Genomic DNA, 8,726 nt, shown 5'->3' on the forward strand with positions numbered 1-8,726 from the left:
CACAATCACCAACATGGCCCTTGGCGATTTCCGATTATTCAGGCCTTTTTCTTCAGTTCTGATTCTACCTACTAGATTTTCTATTTTTAGGTTCACTTTGTATCATTAGTTACCCAATTTCTATTTCAATGGACTATCTCAGAAGCTAATTACTTTGAATATTAAAAAAACATTTAAAATATTATATGAAAAACCTATTATTTGCTCATAAGAAGAAATAAGAAAAAACTGTAAAACTGTGTTAGGGTGGAGGATGATAGGTGATTACTTCCAAAAATATTCTTTATTTTTAAAATAATGCACATTTATTTTATTTTTTAATATTTTTTTGGGTGGTCCGGTTGTGGGGCCTGAACTTTGGGCCTGGGTGCTGTCTCTCAGCATTTCAGCTCAAGGCTAGCGCTCTACCACTTGAGCCACAGCACCACTTCCGGCTTTTTTTCTTTTTGCTTATGTGGTGCTGGGGAATTGAACCCAGGGCCTCATGCATGTGAGGCAAGTGCTACCACTGAGCCACCTTCCCAGCTCCCCAAAAATATTCTTGAGTGTGGTTTCTATGTCAATAGTAAGTAACATGTATATATTTATACATAAAAATGTGAAAAATTACATATCAGGTGTGCTACTCTAAATTAATAATAATATTTTCAAGGAGTAATTCCTTGGTCATTCCTGAGAACAAAGTTATTATTCTGAAAACTGGTTAATAAAGATGATGAATTAGAGGAAGTGGTGCTGTGGCTCAAGTGATAGAATGCTCACCTTGAGCTGAAGAGCTGAGGGACAGTGCCCAGGCCCAGAGTTCAAGTCCTACAACCAACAAAAAACAAGATGATGAATTAGAAAATTTCTATTTTTGAATATTTAAATATACCTTTTTCAGTGTCACATAGTTGTAAACTTCCTTTCTTTCCACCTTTCATATCCAAATGTATTTTGCATCTGTCACTGGTGTAGTGTGTTGGAGTGCCAGATTTTACAACATCAATTTTGGAACATGTAGGAACTCAAGTGTAAAATATTCTTGTCGATGATATACTTAAAATTTAAAAAATAGTGGTGCTATTTCAGTGAAAAAAAAAGATTTTTTTGTAAACCATTAGAGGTATTAGTGGGTAAAAGAGAAGGCAGAGGGAGAGAAAGTGAGGATTTCATTAGTACTTTCTACTAGTTCATAAATCTCTCTGAAGACTTTCTTCATTTCTAGAAGTCTGCTGCTATTTAAGAAAAAAAATCTGAGGAGATCCTTAGCATCTTATGAAAGAATAAACTTTAAGTTAATTCTAAAAGTAGCAGCTCCAAACTTCCATAGCCCTAAGTCATTACTCTGAGTCCTTTTACTTAGGTAGGTAGATAATTAATGATGTTGACAACTTTAAGATCAAATTCACCTTAGGATGAACACTGATCCCAAATATTTCTCTACACTTCTTCACTCAACTGCTTCTACTTTTCTCTTTATATTCTTCTTTCTGGTTTTGGCTCTTACATCAACTGGACATAAGAAGGCAAGTGTACAATTTTCTAATTTGGGGAGGAGAAGGGAAATAACAAAATGTTGAACAAGGATACAGTTTGACCCATTGTAACAATGAAATGTACAAGACACTATGCTGAAAACAAACTTTACAACTTGTGGGGGCGAAGTGGGAAGGGAGGAATTGGGGACGTGGGGAGGGAAGGGATAGTAGGGTAAAAACAAAGGAGGGGGTAATAATGCTCTATAGGAAATGTACTCATTATCTTACTCATGTACTGTAACCCGTCTGTACATTATCTTTACAATAAAAATTATTCTTTAAAAGGAGGGGGTAACAACGATCGACAAGAAATGTACTCATTACCTTACTCATATAATTGTAATCCCTCTGTACAGCAGCTTTACAATAAAAAAAATAGAAAAAGAAGGCAAATATGTCCCTATAATTTCCAAGACACATTTATCCCCCCCCCCCACCAAAGTCCTACCAAATTACCTTTGACTTTAAACAGTGGTCCTTGACTTTAAACACATTCACTCAAAATCAACAAACAATATTTAAAAACATTTACCTCCTCTTTTACTCCCTGGCTGTCTGAAGGTCTGTGGCCATCATGAATGACCCAATAATTATCTACACAGGAAGTTCATGACCAACTGACTACTTCAGAGGAAAGACATCATATGTCCTTCACCCTGGCAAGGCAGCAGTACACAAGACAGAAATTCTGGAAACACTTGCCAAAATGTACAAGACCACACCTGATGTCATCTTTGTATTTGGATGCAGAACCAATTTTGGTGGTGGCAAGATGACTGGCTTTGGCATGATTTATGATTCCTTGAATTATGCAAAGAAAAATGAGCCCAAACACAGACTTGCAAGACATGGCCTGTATGAAAAGTAAAAGACCTTGAGGAAACAGCAAAAGGAACACCAAAACAGAATGAAGAAAATCAGAGGGATTGCAAAGACCAATGTTGGAGCTGGCAGAAAGCCAAAGGAATGAAGATCCTTCAGTGACTTGACCCTCGGTGATGAAGGGATTAATAAACTGTATAAATCTTCCAAAAAATTCATCTCTGCAAACAAGTCTCTGTTTTGAAGAATTCCTCAGACAGTTACCTGCTCCAATCTCTTGTATAGTTTAGAACCTGATTTAGAACATTAGAGCATTCCCTGTATTTTCTAGGGTTTGGCTCATTTCATGGCATGGATCTGAGTGTGAGTTTTTAGGAGCAGAGGACATGTCTTATTTATCTTTCTCTCTACAATAGTTCCTGACCCTTTATAAATATTCAATAAATATCTGTTGAAACAGCAAAAGAATTAATGAGTGCATAAACAGATGAATGGCCACGCTGCCAAACTAGTCTTGCTTATGCTATGACATTATTTGTTTTCATGGATACTATGATTTTACATTTGTTAAATGAAAATTTGGTTTTAAACCAAAGTAAGCAGTCCTAATTCCTAATTTTCTTTTAAGTTCAACTTGAGCAACTCATGCATTAATAAAGCACAGTGGGGAATTTGTTTTATATTTGTCTATACTAGCAAATGCTGGCTGAACTTCTCTGAAAGAAAGAATAGGGTTAGCCAACAGAATGACCATATAGTTTGATTTGTACTATTAGAGCTTACTATCAACATCAATATTTGTTTTCTAATTTATTGGTGGCAGTTTTTCTTCCCTCTTACTAGACAATTGCTATCAGAGGGAATGCAGCAGTGTTACAAATAGCATAAACTTGGATATGTTTTCCAACTTGATTGTATGGAAGTGTTCAGGCAAATAGTCTGACTTTGCTGACCTCCTCTTTACTTTTTATTTTTACCAGTCCTGGGGCTTGAACTCAGGGCCTCAGCACTGTCCCTGGGCTTCTTTTGCTCAAGGCTAGCATTCTACCACTTGAGCCACAGCACCAATTCTGGCTTTTACTGTGTATGTGGTATTGAGGAATTGAACCCTGGGCTTCAAGCATGCAAGGCAAGCACTCCACTACTAAGTCACAGTCCCAGCCCCTGACCTCCTCTTATCCTGCCTTCCTACTTGCCCTGACCACACTGTATATTGCCCTTGTTTCCCTTCTTCCCCACTCCCTACAGTCTTGACTTGGTTTAGTGGCTACAGTGGGATAAAATGTCTCTTCAGCAATGTCAGTTTTGTCACTTTTTGAGAGGGCTATTCATTATTTATCCTTAGCATTTTGCTTCATTAATAGTAGGTGCTCCATTAATGAACATTCAATGAATGAATCATGAAACTTTAAAGAGATTTCATGTATACTGTTGTCCATTTTTCTGACCTGTTGGTAGGTGTGCTTGTCATCCCACTTTTGAAATGATAAAATTAATTTTTAGTTTCTTACAATGTTTGCTGAGTAGAGATGGGAGTTCTGACTAAAATTAGTTCAAAATTTAAGCCCAAGGTAGGGTGTTGTTTGGTCTCAGAGGAGGCAAACACATCCGCGTATGGCCATCTCACCCTCTCTCCCTCTTCTCTCCCAGTGGTCCCCCTCTCTACCAGCCCTCTGATCTTACCTCCTACTGCTCCACTCCTTGTCACTCCACGTCAGTTACAACAGTCTCTTGGTTGGGCCCAATCATGCTGTTACTTAGGGAACTTTCTCATAAGCTGTTTCTCATGTTAGAACATTCCCCACCCCAGAAATACCTGCTGATTTATTGTTCTCATTTTTCTCTTACTATATACTCAAGAAGATCATTTACACCAAACCAGTTCTCTACCAACAGGCAGATGATATTTCCATTCTCCTTTTAGTTGGGCATGACAATGCGATTTGCTTTAGCCAAAAAAAACAAAAACAAAAAACAAAAAAAAAAATGAGCTCAAGTGCGTATGTCACTTCGTGGTAGGTAATTTTTTTTTTCGTCTTTGATTTTCCATGTTTCCATCCTTGTATTTCTTTCTTTCTTTCTTCCTTCCTTTCTTCCTTCGTTCCTTTGTTGGTTAGTTCGTCCCTTCCTTCCTTCCTTCCTTCCTTCCTTCCTTCTTTCCTTCCTTCCCTCCTTCCTCTCTCTCTCTCTCTCTCTCTCTCTCTCTCTCTCTCTCTCTCTCTCTCTCTCTCTCTCTCTCTCTCTCTCTCTTTCTTCCTGTCGGTCGTAGGGGCTGAACTCTGGGCTGGGCACTGTCCCTCAGCTCTTCAGTTCAAGGCTAGTGCCCTACTACTTGAGCCACAGAGCCACTTCTTGCTTTTTTTTTTTTTTTTTGCATATGTGGTGCTGAGGAATCGAACCCAGGGCCTCATGCATGCAAGGCAAGCACTCTATCACTGAGCCAACTTCCCAGCCTCCATTCCTGTATTTCTACAAATAGGATCTACATTTGTCTGGGTATCTGAATGAATATGGCCTGGGTAGAATGCCTACCAGGAGATATGTTGCATGAACTAGAAGTAAGCCTTCTTTAGAACAACTTATGAAATTTGGGGGACATTTATTACTGCAAAATAACCTTATTAATGGAATATTTCCATCACTATGCATCACTGTCTCCATTCCAGAACACTTCTGTGATCCTTTAACCTGCTTTACCTTTCATAGCACTCATCTAACCAGATACTACATAATTTGCCTACTTTGTTTATTTTCTATTTTCTTTATCATCTCACCTTCTCCCCTCCCCTCGAATGTAACCCTATGGTCAGGGCTTTTATTTTGTTCAATTATGTGAACATAAGCATTTCAATAAATATTTATTGAAAGAATGAGTGAACAAATGAATATTAAGCAGCCCCATGTACTGTGCTAGGTGTTGGGGATGCAGGAATGAATAGAATATCTTCCCGACCTGTGCAAATCTTATGACTGACACATAATTATTTGAGTAATGCATTGAAAGAGCAAAGGGACCACCATGGCACAGTCGGGAGACCTCAGTAGCCACAGTCCAAGGTTAATAAGGAAAGCCAGAGAGAATAAATCTCTTAACGCTAAGATTGGAGAGTGTCAAGGTTTTAAAATGTCAACTTCTACATAGAGGCCCACAATTTGAAAAGCAACCACTGGATTTCACTTATTGGATATTGGGGGCTTAATGAGGAGTAGTTTTTGAACTTGGTTTTACTTATCCATGTATAAGAAAATCTTTAAATCCAGCTCAATGACTTTGGGCTCTGCAAAGGAGCTGAGGATTCCAGAATGACATGCTCAGTCTCTTACAGATAGTACCTACCAGAACTGAGAGAAAATACTTTCTGAATTTCTTGTTCTTTCTTTGCCTTAGGACTAAGTGTTAGATGTTTGAATGACTCCAGTAAGTCAAGCCTAGTAAGGTAGCAGAAATAGTACTCATCCTTATGTTCTTTTTCTCTTCTGACCACATTTCATGTTGTTTTCCTCCAAAATCTGTATTCTTTTCGATAGTCATCTCTGTCCACCTCTACCACCACTGCTCAAGCCAGTGATCATCTTCTCTTGCTTATATTACTGCAGTAGTATCAATAACTCATTTCAGTGCTTCTACTATGCTTGACTGTAGTCTGACACTTTCCGTTCTCCTTTAAAAAATCAGATCACCTCACGATTATACTTAAACATTCCAAAAGCTGTCTTATAACACTAAGAATATAACCCAGTATTTTTAAATGTCCATACATGGTCATACATGGTATCTGTCTCATGACATTCTGTCACGCAACCCTCTACTTTCTGTTTAACTATTATTGTTTCATGGTCTGTCCTTCCTGTTCTTTACACAAGGCGATTCTTGCCTATGATCTTTGAAGTCTGTGATCTCTTCCTGGATTTTCTCTGCTCCTAGATGACTTTCTTTTTTTCTTTCTTTCTTTCCTCCTTTCTTTCTTTCTTTCTACTTTCTCCTTCCTTCCTTCCTTCCTTCCTTCCTTCCTTCCTTCCTTCCTTCCTTCCTTCCTTCCTTCCTTCCTTCCTTTCCTTCTTTTTCTTTCTTTGTCTTTCTTCTCACTTAACTCTTGGCTCAGAGACCATCTCCTGAAAGAAGTTTCTTTTCTTTCTTTTTTTTTCTTTTTTCTTCCTTTTTTTTTGTCATGGGCCTCAACTCTGGGCCTAGGCACTATCCCTCAGCTCTTCAGCTCAAGGCTAATGCTCTACCACTTGAGCCACAGTGCCACTTCCTGCTTTTTCTGCTTCTGTGGTGCTGAGGAATCGAACCCAGGGCCTCATGCGTGCAAGGCAAGCTCTCTACCACTGAGCCACCTTCCCAGCCCCAGAAGTCTCTTTTCTTAACTAAAATACCTCTCTCATTTTGTCCTTGTTCCAACAAATCTACTGGAGTTATCACTTTGAAATCATACCATTATTTATTTGTTTGTGTTATTTTTCTTGCCATTGGGAGAAAGGATCATATCTAACTCATTTACCTCATATTCCCAGGGCCTAAAATAGTACTTGGATTACAAATAATAGGTATAAAAATATAAAAAGTAATGAAAACAAATAATGTATTTGTCATCTGTATGACTGTTTTCAGCTTTTAATAGGTATTAATTCACTTATCTTCTCATCAGAACTAGGTTATTAAGGCTCTTGCCAGAGTTAGTAAGTAGCAATGTTTAGAGTAGTGCTACTGAAACTTCAGCACTGTTTAGAATCCATTTGGGGACTTCTTTAAACTGAAATTTTTGGTCATAACATTTCTGTTTCAGATGATGAGAATGAGTATTGAGAGTTTTCATTTCCCTAAGGATGCTGCTGATGTTGATCTACCTTTGAGAAGTAGTTCAAAAGAACAGAATAAAAATTGCAAAATATTTCCCCATAGAAGTGGAATGAAATTCACATTCCTGTGATCAACTAGTGTTCCCACACTGTAGATAAGAAAACTGAGGCTCTGAAAAATTAATTGGCTTTTTATTGGGGGGGTGGGGCTTGATCACAGAGGCAGTAAGTGAAAATGTCACTTGGCCCCAAGTCTACTGGTTATACGTCAAGTGCTCTTGGCATTTCCCAAAGAAGTCTCTATATGACATTGAATTTTTCATAGTGATACTCCATTAGATAATCTGTAAAAACTTCATAGATAGATAAACAAAGAAGCCTCGTGAGAACAGAACAAATTTACATATGCTACTTTGCTTTGACTTAATTAACTTGACTGACCAAGATGTAGACAAGCTGACTTGATTGTAATTTATTTTTAGTCTACTCTAGACATGCCACAAATATGAACCAACCACTTTCCCTTTGTGTTTAATATAACCTGGAGTGTATGATAGCATTGCAAATGAGATTTCTCTGCCCTACTGATATTAAAGACATTTCCTATAAAATAAAGGAGAAACTTAAAGAGTACTTATTGAAAGTTTACATTTTAATATTTATCATTATACAATTTTTACAAATAAGGTAATTGTTCTGAAAGGACCTAAAATATTTAAGACACAAATTTTCACTAAAATTTCTGAAGTTCTTCAATTCTTTTCTTAAATGGCAACACTACTAAATACCAGAATTGTAGTTACAAAATTTGGTTTTCCTCAGGTTCTCTCTGGCATTAACATTCAAATGCCATATACTTACAACAAAGACTAATCAGAAGAGAAAATGGCACATCCTGGATCTATTTTAATGATAGAGACAAAGTGGAGAGAGGTAAACATTTCCCTTGTTCTCATTACTATAGTGCTAAAACTGTCATCAATTATTGTCACCTACCATATCCCTAATGGGAGACTTTGTTACTAACTTCGACAAAAACTCTGTCTCCTTTAATCCAGCTTGTATGTGCTATAGATATGGAAATATATTGATAGTGCTTACACTGATGGCATTTCTTCCACTTATGAAAGCATGTGTTGAAAAAGACATGATGTCAGCACATAATAGAAACTTTCTAGAAGACAGTTATTTCTTTTTTATTGCCCATCATCTTATAGGGAAAATAGAAAATGTTCCAAGCTTTTACCGTAACCTGTATTTCATAGTCATGGTTGCTATGCAGAATGTTTCTTTTGTCTTTGCCAATGTTCAAAATTGCCAGAGCATGTCCTCTAAACTTCTGCCTATGGCCTATGTTCATTCTTCAGTTTGGCTCAACTCATTTGTTTCCTTTCCTTCTTTAGCATTCTCTCCTTTCTCCCTTTCTTTTTTTCCATAAACTTATTGTTCCATAATGTTCTTGATTTTAATAGTTAAGATGTGAAAAGCATGAAAAGGAGCTAGGTGCCTGTGGCTCACGCCTGTAATCCTAGCTACTCAGGAGGCTGAGATCTGAGGATCATGATTCAAAGCCAGCCCAGTCAG

At 37.5% G+C, this 8,726-nt stretch overlaps 1 pseudogene; it reads left to right on the forward strand.

Moving 5' to 3' along the window:
• The first annotated feature begins 2,126 nt into the window (after nt 1-2,126).
• LOC138832824 (small ribosomal subunit protein eS24-like) lies at nt 2,127-2,490 on the forward strand (annotated as a pseudogene).
• The last annotated feature ends 6,236 nt before the right edge of the window (nt 2,491-8,726 follow it).

This window comes from Dipodomys merriami, unplaced genomic scaffold (genome assembly GCF_024711535.1).
Source record: "Dipodomys merriami isolate MVZ:Mamm:240054 unplaced genomic scaffold, mDipMer1.0.p SCAF_20, whole genome shotgun sequence".
Lineage (NCBI taxonomy): Eukaryota > Metazoa > Chordata > Mammalia > Rodentia > Heteromyidae > Dipodomys > Dipodomys merriami.